The following is a 14601-nucleotide window of genomic DNA, read 5'->3' as shown; positions in this document are numbered from 1 at the left end:
TGAAAATTGCAATGAATTCTAGAAAATGGAAAGCTACTTTTTGGTCTCATGCCTATATGGATGGGCTTGTACTTTGATAGTCTCCCAAAAACATTCCAGCTAGACAAAGGTGCTCATTCGCAGGCTGACCATGCCTGCTACTGACAATCAATTCAGAAAGGTACAAAAGACCACAGGTAGGACAGATAAGCATCACAGAGATGCATAAGCCAAGACAGAAATGGAAAGAATCCTCACATCCCCAGCCCCCCCTCTTCCCCCCAAATATAAATACTGAAAAAAAAGACTGACTTCTTGAATGTAGGTAGCAATGATAATTATACCTCATTCCCATCATTTACATCCTCACATAACCATAGTCTACAGACCTGTGTTCACATTCATAGTGCTACATCAAAGTTACAAGAGTTTTCACTATTATAGGTCTCATAATGATTGCATGACACATGTATCATAAGGTGGGTAACTTTGGCCCTTTGTGAGTAAATTTAGCCCACAGGTCAGAAAGAGTTTAACATTTTTATTCCATTACAATTACACCATTAGCATGGAGTATACAAGGCAGTACATGTTCACAATGTGCAAAGAACAATCTAGATGGTTGAGAGTTTGATGAAATAATATCGCATTGCCAGTTCTGGACTCAAAGTTGATAAATTAGCAGTTGGACAATATGCTATAGCCAGCCTCAGGGGTGGCATGTGGTGGCCATGTTGGCAGGAGGATAAGGATATAGTGGTTGTCACAATTAACACCTTATTTCTAAATGATACATTGATTCTGCAGCATGGTGAGGAGGTGATCATGCCCCTGCCCCACAGGAGTGGGCTGTTGATCTTCAGGTGACAGCCACCATCTGTCCAGTTGTCTGCAACATGTGTTGACACTTGCTTTGTCCACATTTTCACTCAGTGCTGGGCTCATGTTTATGCCATAGCACCAATTTCAGCAGTGCATACTGGAAGAGGTAGCCCCTCTCCTATGAATGACTGCAACCTTACAGCCTAGGTTATCAGCTGTGTTCTTGGAGTGTGATATGCTGCTCCTGGCAGGAGTCTGGCTGCTGCTGGAGTGGACTGGAAGGCCTACTGTGCTGTAGCACCAAGGCCTGGGGGTGGACTTAGTGCAGGAAGCAGATACCAAGGCAGAGATTCAAACCCATAACTGTGGGTGGTGACTTCATGTTGTCTCTTCATCTGGCACAGTCCCTGTGCCCTGGTAGTACTTCTGGACTGCAAGTAACTCTGCTGCAAAATTAACAGTTATTTGTACCAGATAGCAGTGCACTTGTGCCAATGCACCACTCCTGGCCATATACTCTGCAACACCCTTATGATGGAGACATCTTCTTGCCTGTGCTGTGTACTACCAGTGCACTGGCAAGTTATGCCGAGTGTTTCGAAATAATTTCATGTGCTCTTTGTCTTAACCCAAATATCAGTACACATCCACTGGTGGCTAACAGAATGTTGCATCACACCTTCTCACAAATATTATTCCTAATCTGTTAATAGTACTATATTAGCCCTATCCATGGAGAATACCCAGCCCCTCAGGTCTTCCTTAGGACTGGATCCCTTTACAAAACAGTTTTCAAAGTTCACAGTCTGCATTTGACTTCAACCCTTACTTGCTAAATTCTTCCTTATGCTAAGTAGTTGCTTACACTTACCCAACTTAACAGTCCATTAGTTCCTCTAGAACTTTCATCACTTGGTACTTACACAAAACTTCTCACATTCTGGAAAAACACATGCCCTTAACAATTTGCAAACATTCACTGCCTATTTTGTGGCCTTGTATCCTCTTAATTTCTGCCATATACAGATCCCGATAAACAGTTTGAGTCACTATGGCACTAGGTACTTTTTTACTTTTTTACTTTTTTATTTTAAATTCAGTGCATTAGTATTTGTGAAATGACTCTTAGTGTTCATTAAAAAATGACGATCATTCCACTTGGGACCTGTGGAATGGTACATTAGCTTATTTGTTTTAGTTGTAAATATTTGTCATGTATTGTTGTTTTTCTGACATGTTCCACATCCTGGAGGACCTCCTCACTACGGATCAATTGGAATGAAAGTAAATCTAATCTAATCTAATCTAAAAGGTACAGCAACACTCAAGGTCACAGTTACTCATCATTGCCATTCCTCATATTGTTTAACATACTGCATTAACTGCTCCAAAGAGACCTGCCCCACTCACTATTATCAGGTTCAGGGAATGATTTCCACATACGTTTCATAAAGATTAGGTTGTGCTTAGGGTTGTGCCCCTCTTGTCCGGCCAGTACAGCTGTAGCTGTGTTATGTTCATGTGGGTAACTCCAGTCATTGTGGATGGTAGAGGGGAAGTTTGGCCTGTTATATTGCATGCTGCACCATTAAGCAACAACATCTTTTCTTTCAGTTCCAACCGTCTAGCCCCCCTGAGCCTTCCTTGCTCATTGCAGCTCACTACTACTACCACATTGCCATATATGGAATAAATGGAATTACAGCCTAGGTTTGGTGATATTCCTTGGAACATTGCTGACCCCTTGCTCTGTCGATAAATAACTGCACTGTACAAATGTGCGTGCTCATCTGAATCACACCAGCTGAACATACTGTATCCTCCCCCCTCTGGCATTGTCGCAGCTCTTCCTTTGTTGTCACTGCAATGTTGTCTTCCTCTTCAGATGCCTGCAACACACCACCTGTCCTCACCTGCACAAATTTTCCTATGGCTCCCAATTTCAGCAGATGGGAGTGTACACTGTAGCACTTAAAATGTTTATGTCTACCTAACACCATTATCTCAACCAGAGTTTACAATTGTGCCTGGTCCATCTTCATTTCCGCTGATGCCATATGACAATAGAAATGCAGGTGCTACCCACTAGGCTACACTAGCAGTCCTAGCTCTAATGGAAGTTCTCTCCACACTTTTCTCTTCCCTGACATACTGTTTTGCTGCCAACAAGACGGGACTCACCCACCTATGTAATGCGTGATGAGTAATCCCTTGCACTCTCATCATCTCCACTCTCACATCGTAGATGCTGTCCACTAGCAATTGTAATAATCTTGTCATGGTGACTCTTGCGCCCAGGTCTTCTGCTTCTCCTTTCATGATTCCCCAGGTCCTGGTTCACAATGTTCTCTAACACCTTAATTTAGTCCATCACCTCTTGCTTGTTAGCTTCTGGAGCATACACATGTTGTTTAACACTCTGTTGTCCAAGCTCATTATCTGCATGCTATGCCATTTCATTGTTGACTTATTCTTGTTGGCCAACTCCTTCACTGCCTCCACTGTCCTGTTCAGTTCCCTTATGTCACCAGCATCTGGTGTTCCAAAAACAGTCCTCAAAATCCTTCCCACAGCATCTATCCAGCCTCTCTTCTGTCATTATAGTAAGTGCAGTACCATCTCCATTACTTGCTGGATCTGCCCTCACAACCGCCCAGATACTTACACAGTTCCTCGCATTCCCCTGAAACTTCCCCATGTGTACCCCTGTTCTTGCTACTCATCACAAACCAGGAAATGCCTCCTCCAGCCTCCTTATTTCATTCAGGAATTCCCATGCATTAAGCATTAAACTCAGCATCCATTGATGATTAGTAATCACAACATCCACTTGTCTGGCAAACAGAGCTCCTGCCTCCAGTTGTTGGTACCACAATGCCCACCATCCATACCACCAAATAGATACGGCAACACCATGTATAGCATCCTTCCCATCCTCATACCTGGTGTTCAACGAACTGAGGACAGGGACTACCATCATCCTCCCTTCCACTTAAGAAGTGTGCTGACTCTGGTCAGCATATTTCACGTAAATGTAAAACTAAAGAAACATTACTCTAACACAAAATTCATATGTTCATTCTTTACTTTCTTTCTCTCAGTACCCTGCACATAATATGCTAAAAGTCATCAATAAGCACAATAAAAACACATCTGCTACTTCCTTGATTACTATGCACATGGCACATCTTGCACATATTTAGTCACACTTTTCTGTGCACTCCACTGCTTCTTCCTTTTTGCTTTTTTCTCTGGTTCTACTCTTACTATCCCTGGGACTTACTCCAGAGCACCTCTGAATGGTTTTAGGTCTCCAATATGCACCATTGTCAACCTTTTCAGCAACTGTAGCCTTGCATTGACTGGTGATGTGATTTCTATAGCCTGATGAGGACCTCCATACCTAGTCACAAATTTATTTGTCTTGATTTTCTTTAGTTTAAGTGCTGGACATCACCCACTGTCCCACTCAATACTGCAGAAATTTCCTGTGTGTTTGACAGTGTCCTCCCATCTCTCCAGTGCCCTGGTGTTCATCCTCTGCATTCCTGCTGGAGTCCCATTAAACAGTCCTAACACATTGACCCAAATCATCAGAAATGATTTTCAAGCTTCTAGCAGTCTCTTAAACAGTACTCACTTAAGACTTAAGTCCACATGCTGTGCACTCTACACATAATTCTTCATCTACTGATTCTCATCTACTTCTCTTCCTTTCCACCACTGTTTCTCTGCTATCCTTCAGTTTGGTGCTACATGACCAGACAGCACATGATCATGCACATCCCTTCCTTTAGAATATCTTCCTTCAACTTAGCTGATACCACCACTGGTGGACCTGACCTTGTTGCCTTGTACAACAGACTGCAGCTATGTCCTGTACTGTTTAGTCTGCCAGCATTCTGCAGTGCTTGCTGTTCAACAAGGCCCTAACCCAGTACTTGTACTGCCACTACCTTCCTGCTCAGTGTGTATGCATTTCCAAGTTTCTTTCCTGCCTTGTGAACTAATTTGTGGTCAAACTCACTGAGTCTTAATTCCCTCCTTGTTAGTCTTCTGGATGGGTCCTTCATCCCTAATAACCATTTCAGAGCAGCATGGTTTGTCAGCAGTTTCCACTTTTTCTTCTAAAGGTAACTCCATTTACGAGGCTTCATTATTGAATAATTTCTCTTGGTCCTAGTAAGCTGTCTCAATGCAAAAGTAACAGGGTGTTTCTAACTGTTGATCTCCTGACTCATAACACAACCAACAGCATTATTACATGCATTGCAGGACATTATAAACTCTGGAACATAAAATCCAGAAACACCAACACTGGATTCAAAATTAAAACTCTCTTCAGCTCTTCAAAAGCCCCCAACATTCCTCTATCTGTAGAAAAATTTTGCACCCTTTTTCAATAATTGGCTGAGTGCTCACACTAATTCTATGAACCCCCTTATGAAATTCCTATAATAGTTTGAGAGTCTCATGAATGACTGCCTGTACCAGTCTTGGATCTGTTCTCATCCCATCTTTGCTAATTGTGTGCCCTAAGAAAGGTACTTCCACTAATGCAAAATGGCACTTCTCCATACTCAGTGTTGGATGTGCAGCCTGCAACCTCTTAAATACTTCTCTCAAACATTATTTATATTCTTTCACATCCCTTGAGAACACCACTATTTCGTCCAGGTAAACTAGACATTGGCAAGGCGTTAGCCCCTTCAACACTCTGTCCAGCAAAGGCCAGAACATTGCAGGACCATTCCTCAGCCTGAACAGCATCCTCTGATACTGGTTATGACCTCAGGGTAATCAAATAGCTGTCTTCAGTTGGTCCTCCAGAACTACCTTCAACTGATGGTACCAATTTCTTAAATCTCTGTTAGAGAAATACCAGCACTGCTGCAGGTTATAAATGATCTCTGTGATGTTATGTATAGAGAATGCATCTGTTACAGCCTTACTATTAAGATGGCAGTAATCACAGTCAAATATATATTCCTTGTGACCATCCCTAGACTTTTTCACCACAGTTACAATTCCTGCTCCCCATGTAATATTACTCTATTACATTATCCCATTGGTGAACTGCTGGTTATTAAACTCATCCAGAATTGGCTGAAAATACTGAGGTATGCTATACAGTTTGTGGCACACTAGTGCTTCATTCCATGATGGAATTCTGTGTTGTATAATGGACATCTCAGGCAATGAACCCTGAAGAGAAAAAAAGTCCTCAAAATCCACCAATAACTCCCCCATCCATGTTATCTCTGCTCTCTATAGATATTCCACCCTCTTATGTAATGCAGTAATGGTGTCATGTGGCTATTTATGGTTTACAGCCCCTGTGCAGCAGTCTCCTCGTTCCATGTCCAATCTCGCTATTAACATCCCCTTTGTCAACTTTATTTCCTTAGTGCAAAAATTGTCACTAATTACAGTTACTACCTTCCCACTACCTCTCTCGCATATTGGTTACAATACTCCTTTTAACCAAAGAATTTGCTGAATCTAATATAGTGTTCCCTTCCAGCAGTTCTATTATGCATAAAATATTAACTGGCATGCCTGGTTCCACACTCACCCAAAGCAACTTCCCAGTCTCACTTGGCACACAATCATGTGAATCAAGCATTAATGCACTTGCAGATGGTTTAATTGGATTGTTCACAATGAAGGATACATCTCACAACAGATCTAGAATGGTGACAGCTTCACCTAGGTGAAATGTCTTCCCACATAATTCCACCACAAATCACCAAAGGTCAGTCATGACATGATGTTGATGGGAAAAGTCTAACCTCATTATCATGCTGTAGCTCTCACCTGTATGAGGTACTACTTCCACACACTGCGTAAGACCGACTGCCTCCACCCAAAATCTTCTTCCGCTGACCCCAATGGCTTTATATCACTATTCACCACCCTACGCAATCTATAATGTGGTGGGTTCCATTGCATCCAACCCATAAGGTACCTACTGGCTAATGACACATGCATCTCTGTGTCTAATAAAAACTTATGCTTCCTTCTCTTCACCACTGCCACTGGGTTGATGCTGCAGATTGTGGTCCAGACATTGTACTGTGCGGGTGGTGTTCCCTCTGCAGCTCACTGAAGGTGATGAGGTAGCCCCTATTCGATGAATGACCACACCCAACCAGCCAAAGCAAGTGGCAAGAGATGCACCCATTGTATTGACGTTAAGTGGTTTCTGTGCCCGGGGTGGCAGGAGTCCAGCTCAGGAAGAAAGTACCACAGCAGGGACTTGAACCAACAGCTGCTGCTGATGTCTCCGTGTCATCTGCTCATCTGGCATAGCTCCCATGTCCTGGTGGTACTGTTGGATCGATAATGACTGATACAGAATCAACGGTTATTTGTACCAGATAGCAGTTCAGTTGTTGTGCCTATGCATCACTCCTGGTCACATACTCAACAACACCACAGAAACTCCAATGACAGAGACATCGCCTTGCCTAGGCTGTATATTACTGCTGCACTGGCAAGTTATGCTGAGCAAGGCTAGCCCATCACACAATAATTTTGCTTGTTTGTTGTCTTGACCCAAATGTTGACATGCAGCATTCACTGGTTACAAGTGGCTAATGCTGTGTTCCACTGCACCTGCTCACAAATTTTACTCCTAACCTGGATACAGCACTACAATGCTACAAATTTATGAGACAAAGAAGAATATTCCAGATTGTGGACTGAAGTGAGTGATGAAGGTACTAAAGTGAAATGTATGTGAAAGATCAACTTCTACTGCAAATGGCCAGAGAAAAAGATAAACTATATTATTCTTGGAAGGATTTGGAAAGAATTGTCAGTCCAAGATTGCAAACAAAATTTGGCTATTTTCAAGCACCAGAGATCCAGTAATTTCTCTAATAAGCCTCGTATCAATACTGTACAGTATTCTTAATGCATGATATATTCTCTTTGCAAATAGTTACCATAGTGTGGCATGAAACTTGAAAATGAATGTTTCATTTGGTGAAATATACTTCACTTGAGTAGTTACTGTATGACTTCCTGAAATGAGTCGATATTCCCTGTTGCTGACTTCAAAATTTTGTGTTTTATTTATTTCTCATGCTCTTGAATGTCTGCTATAAAGATATTCATTGAGTTTACTTTGTCTTAATGTTATATTACAACCAGACCAGTACTTAAAACTCCTGATGCCCCATGGCAAAAAGACCTCTGACCTCCCCCTCCCATTTTCCACACTTGATATTTCTTACCAAACAATGGAAAATCTGGGCCTCAATAATAACAATATTAGGAAAGGGATAGATTGCTTCTCAAAATTGGGACTCACCATATAAAGGAGATGATGTGCCTGTCTGCAACTCAACATATCCTCCATATGGTAAGTAGCAGTCTAGACTTTTCATAATAGTGTTAGATATTTATTAAAGTTTTCCTAACTTGTGGCCATGATTTTTGCCTTTGTAATACTTAACTATGACCTAAAACCATGTTTTTGTAAAAATTGTAAATAGAAAAACTTAATAAAGTGTCATACAATAAATCTAAATGCATATAATAATAATTTTGATTTCATTATAATTAAATAAAAATAATACCAACAGTTTACAATGTGTTTAGAAAGGTAGCTGATTTTGAAAACTCACTGTCTTTTATTTTGTTTTATTCCATTCATTGTCATGTATTCCCAAGTTTTATCAGCATTTTCCTGCAAAACATGGATCAACTGTGACAAGCAGACTTACTTTAAGTCTTTCCTCTCCCGGGACTGGAATGACTCCTTACCCTCTCCCTTAAAACCCACATCCTTTCGTCTTTCCCTCTCCTTCCCTCTTTCCTGATGAGGCAACAGTTTGTTGCGAAAGCTTGAATTTTGTGTGTATGTTTGTGTTCGTTTGTGTGTTTGTCGACCTGCCAGCACTTTCATTTGGTAAGTCACATCATCTTTGTTTTTAGGTATATTTTTCCTACGTGGAATGTTTCCTTCTATTATTCTATTATATATAACCTTGAAAATGTCCTTTGCCAAATGGTACAGAGTTTTTTAAGATAACATTACATATTATGTCATCAACCCCTTCAGACCTATAGCACATTGCAGTGTACATTAATTTAAAACCTAGTAATTTGACCCCAAATTGAGAGAAAGTAGTGAATCCTGTGCTGCTTTCTTTTGGCAAAGTATTGGTATTTTTATTCTATGTTATGGCCAACTGCAAACTGGCAACATCTGTAGACATTTAATGTAAACAGGGATCCCTTGTCTTGCTTGGAATTATTGTAATCACAAAATGTTCTTCTTTTGTACAAAAGTACTCTGAAATTTAGGTGGTGTTATTTTTGTCAAGCATTGCATATATAGCTGAGAGATTTTGAAAAGAGGCCAATGATGTTTCTCTAGAACAAGAGGTCCATTTTCAGAAGACTGACACTGATTGGTTTTAAAGATATTATTGACTCCTGTAGGATTCAAACAACTTTCAAATTGACATGAGCTTGTACAGAATAAAGTAAATTATTGTAATACACAAGAAAATCAAAATGGATATTTTAGACATTATCAAATATTTTTGCTTGTACTGGAAATTTTACTTCTCCAACAAGAAGTCCCTTTTCACTTTCCATCTCACATATACTTGATAGCCCCCAATACTCATTACAGATGGGATCAGTTTTTTAACTTCCATTTTGAAAGAACTTATTCTATTTGGAGTCCACACCTCGTGGCCTCACGGTAGCATTCTCACTTCCTGAGCATGGGGTCCCAGGTTCGATTCCCGATGGGTTCACAGATTTTCACCTGCCCCAAGATGACTGGGTGTTGTTGTGTTGTCTTCATCATGATCATCATTCATCCCCGTTATTGTTGGAGGAAGGCTACGCCAAACCACCTCCATTAGGACCTTGGCTAGTATGGCGGTATGGGTCTCCCACATTGTTCCCCTATGCTCTGTCAAGCAGCATGGATTTCATTTCAATTCTGTTTGGAACAGGAAATTGACAGATATCTGCCCAGATCTCATTCTGAATTACATGAATGTTCCCATAAGTCTGCAGTTTGACTTTTTATTACTTCATTGGGAACATCCATAAGGACAAGCATATTCATCAGTTGCCTCCAGCTGGACTACCAGCAAAGTTTGAGACAGAGGTTATTGCTAATGTTAACTCATAGTTACCAGTATTCATGGATTACTCACACATACACTAAATTTGACCAAGGCTTGGAATAGAATGTTGACTTATTAGTATTAAGTTGCACATTATCTACTTGATCACTTGTTTGTTTCATGTAGCTACTTGTTGTTGCTGTTGTGGTCTTCAGTCCTGAGACTGGTTTGATGCAGCTCTCCATGCTACTCTATCCTGTGCAAGCTTCTTCATCTCCCAGTACCTACTGCAACCTACATCCTTCTGAATCTGCTTAGTGTATTCATCTCTTGGTCTCCCCCTACGATTTTTACCCTCCACGCTGCCCTCCAATACTAAATTGGTGATCCCTTGATGCCTCAACGAATGTCCTACCAACCGATCCCTTCTTCTGGTCAAGTTGTGCCACAAACTTCTCTTCTCCCCAATCCTATTCAATACTTCCTCATTACTTATGTGATCTACCCATCTAATCTTCAGCATTCTTCTGTAGCACCACATTTCAAGAGCTTCTATTCTCTTCTTGTCCAAACTATTTACCGTCCATGTTTCACTTCCATACATGGCTACACTCCATACAAATACTTTCAGAAATGACTTCCTGATACTTAAATCTATATTCAATGTTAACAAATTTCTCTTCTTCAGAAACGCTTTCCTTGCCATTGCCAGTCTACATTTTATATCCTCTCTACTTCGACCATCATCAGTTATTTTGCTCCCCAAATAGCAAAACTACTTTACTACTTTAAGTGTCTCATTTCCTAATCTAATACCCTCAACATCACCCGACTTAATTCAACAACATTCCATCATCCTCGTTTTGCTTTTGTTGATGTTCATCTTATATCCTCCCTTCAAGACACCATCCATTCCGTTCAACTGCTCTTCCAAGTCCTTTGCTGTCTCTGACAGAATTACAATGTCATCGGCGAACCTCAGCGTTTTTATTTCTTCTCCATGGATTTTAATACCTACTCTGAATTTTTCTTTTGTTTCCTTTACTGCTTGCTCAATATACAGATTGAATAACATCGGAGAGAGGCTACAACCCTGTCTTACTCCCTTCCCAACCACTGCTTCCCTTTCATGTCCCTCGACTCTTATAACTGCCATCTGGTTTCTGTACAAATTGTAAATAGCCTTTCGCTCCCTGTATTTTACCCCTGCCACCTTCAGAATTTGAAAGAGAGTATTCCAGTCAACATTGTCAAAAGCTTTCTCTAAGTCTACAAATGCTAGAAACGTAGGTTTGCCTTTCCTTAATCTTTCTTCTAAGATAAGTCGTAAGGTCAGTATTGCCTCACATGTTCCAGTATTTCTACGGAATCCAAACTGATCTTCCCCGAGGTCAGCTTCTACTAGTTTTTCCATTCATCTGTAAAGAATTCGTGTTAGTATTTTGCAGCTGTGGCTTATTAAACTGATTGTTCGGTAATTTTCACATCTGTCAACACCTGCTTTCTTTGGGATTGGAATTATTATATTCTTCTTGAAGTCTGAGGGTATTTCGCCTGTTTCATACATCTTGCTCACCCGATGGTAGAGTTTTGTCAGGACTGGCTCTCCCAAGGCCGTCAGTAGTTCCAATGGAATGTTGTCTACTCCGGGGGCCTTGTTTCGACTCAGGTCTTTCAGTGCGCTGTCAAACTCTTCACGCAGTATCGTATCTCCCATTTCATCTTCATCTACATCCTCTTCCATTTCCATAATATTGTCCTCCTTCCACCTTTCTGCTTTCCCTTCTTTGCTTAGAACTGGGTTCCCATCTGAGCTCTTGATGTTCATACAAGTGGTTCTCTTATCTCCAAAGGTCTCTTTAATATTCCTGTAGGCAGTATCTATCTTACCCCTCGTGAGATAAGCCTCTACATCCTTACATTTGTCCTCTAGCCATCCCTGCTTAGCCATTCTGCACTTCCTGTCGATCTCATTTTTGAGACGTTTGTATTCCTTTTTGCCTGCTTCATTTACTCCATTTTTATATTTTCTCCTTTCATCAATTAAATTCAATATTTCTTCTGTTACCCAAGGATTTCTACTATCCCTCATCTTTTTACCTACTTGATCCTCTGCTGCCTTCACTACTTCATCCCTCAAAGCTACCCATTCTTCCTCTACTGTATTTCTTTCCCCCATTCCTGTCAATTGTTCCCTTATGCTCTCCCTAAAACTCTGTACAACCTCTGGTTCTTTCAGTTTATCCAGGTCCCATCTCCTGAAATTCCCACCTTTTTGCAGTTTCTTCAGTTTTAATCTACAGGTCATCACCAATAGATTGTGGTCAGAGTCCACATCTGCCCCTGGAAATGTCTTACAATTTAAAACCTGGTTCCTATATCTCTGTCTTACCATTATATAATCTATCTGATACCTTTTAGTATCTCCAGGGTTCTTCCATGTATACAACATTCTATCATGATTCTTAAACCAAGTGTTAGCTATGATTAAGTTGTGCTCTGTGCAAAATTCTACCAGGCGACTTCCTCTTTCATTTCTTAGCCTTAATCCATATTCACCTACTACGTTTCCTTCTCTCCCTTTTCCTATACTCGAATTCCAGTCACCCATGACTATTAGATTTTTGTCTCCCTTCACTATCTGAATAATTTCTTTTATTTCATCATACATTTCTTCAATTTCTTCTACTTACCCATTTCTAAATTTCAAAAGCTGATGATCACTCATTATCCTTGGTGAATTCCAATTTCACAGTGTTCATTGCGGGGTAGCTTTCCATTGATGTTTACCTGTATTCTTTTTCACACTCTTAGACTCTTTTCTTGAGACTAACCCTTTCCATGTAATGAAGTTGTGTAGCAGATTGAAATACGGCAAATGTTATCCCGGCTGAGACACAGTTGAAATACGGCTGAGTCACAAGTTGAAAATATGCTCACTATTTTTTATTTACTTAAATTTGCCATATTTCGTGACAGTACCTTTTCCATTAGACGTTTACACAGCGATATAGTCTTGGCTTCAGTTGTCTAAGTATGATTCCACAATGCATCTTTGTTGGTTGCAGAATTGACGTGGTTCAACGTGTTTCTCTCATTTTGGTGTTTCAAATACAGTTTCTTCAAATGTAGTTTCTTCTTCTTAGTTAATACAAAAATAATAGTAACATACTTCAAAATTATTTATGACGGCAACCTTCAAATTGTTCTTCCGTCAACACACACCAAGAGTTAACTGCCGACTGACTATAGTCAAAGACGACTCCAACGTCAAAGATGTTTTACACCACACACAATCTTCCAGTTGTAATCAGTCTCTTTGCTATTCTTCGATACATTTTCTAATAGTAATCAATATGCTTTTACTCTCAAAAACAGAAGTAAATTAACATATAATAAGACAAATTATAATAAATCCTGACAAAAATATAAGAAAACATTTACAATTCGGTATCGACAAATACGGTAAAAAAATTACATCTCCCAGATCCATTACAAGATGCTACATCAGATGGCACGAACAGCATAAATATTGCTGCAGCACAGTGTGTAACTGATTTCTGGTACTGCTGAATTGGAAATGAGATATCTCCTACCTTCCAAACTTCACAAAAGTTCCCAGAATAAAATTTTCACTCTGCAGTGGAGCGTATGCTGATATGAAACTTGCTGGCAGATTAAAACTTTGTGCCAGACTGAGACTCAAACTTGGGACTTTTGCCTTTTCTAGGCACTTGCCTGTGAAAGGCAAAGGTCCCAAGTTCAAGTCTCAGTCTAGCATGTAGCTTTAATTGGCCAGGATGTTTCACAAAAGTTCTCCTGCAAAACTTGTGGGATTAGCACTCCTGAAAGAAAGGGTGCCAGCCGCTGTGGCCGAGCAGTTCTAGGTGCTTCAGTCTGGAACCATGCGACTGCTACGATCGCAGGTTCAAATCCTGCTTTGGGCATGGATGTGTGTGATGTCCTTATGTTAGTTAGGTTTAAGTAGTTCTAAGTTCTGGGGGACTGATGACCTCAGGTATTAAGTCCCAGAGTGCTCAGAGCCATTTGAACCATTTGAAAGAAAGGGTATTCTGGAGACATGGCTGTAGGGTTGTTTCCAGAATGAATTTTCACAGTGCAACAGAGAGTGCTCTGATATGAAACTTCCTGGTCTCTAACCTGCGTCCTGAAGAAATTAATGTTTATAAAACACACCTAGAAAATTTCAAAAATATGTTGCTTTTCTTATCAACAGGATAAAAAAGTCCATGAATATTTTTTCTTAATGATTTAGTAATAAAATTAATCAAACCACTCTGCTATGAACGTATCTCAATGCCATTTTACATAACATAACATAATTATTAACTGAAACTAAAACACGTAAGAACTCTCTCTAAAAATTTTTTAATTATTTATTTATTTATTCCATGTGATCTGATGGTACACAGTGTGTTGCAGATGTCGGAAAATATCAGTTAACATTGTTAACATATATTAACATATAGTATCCTAATGTATTATATTGCAAAGATTGGTTAAGTTTCCTTCACTCCAACCGCTCAATGTTTTCAATTTAACATAAATAGCAAGATTACTGTTATAGGTATTTATTTATAGAGTAAAAACACTGATACAACAAATGTGACTTCACAGCTTTGCTAAATTTTATGTTGTCTTTGATGGACTTAATACCAGTGGCAAGATTGTTGAACAGTTG

This window comes from Schistocerca cancellata, chromosome 3 (genome assembly GCF_023864275.1).
Source record: "Schistocerca cancellata isolate TAMUIC-IGC-003103 chromosome 3, iqSchCanc2.1, whole genome shotgun sequence".
In the NCBI taxonomy this organism is placed as follows: Eukaryota; Metazoa; Arthropoda; class Insecta; order Orthoptera; family Acrididae; genus Schistocerca; species Schistocerca cancellata.
This window is presented reverse-complemented; position numbering follows the sequence as displayed.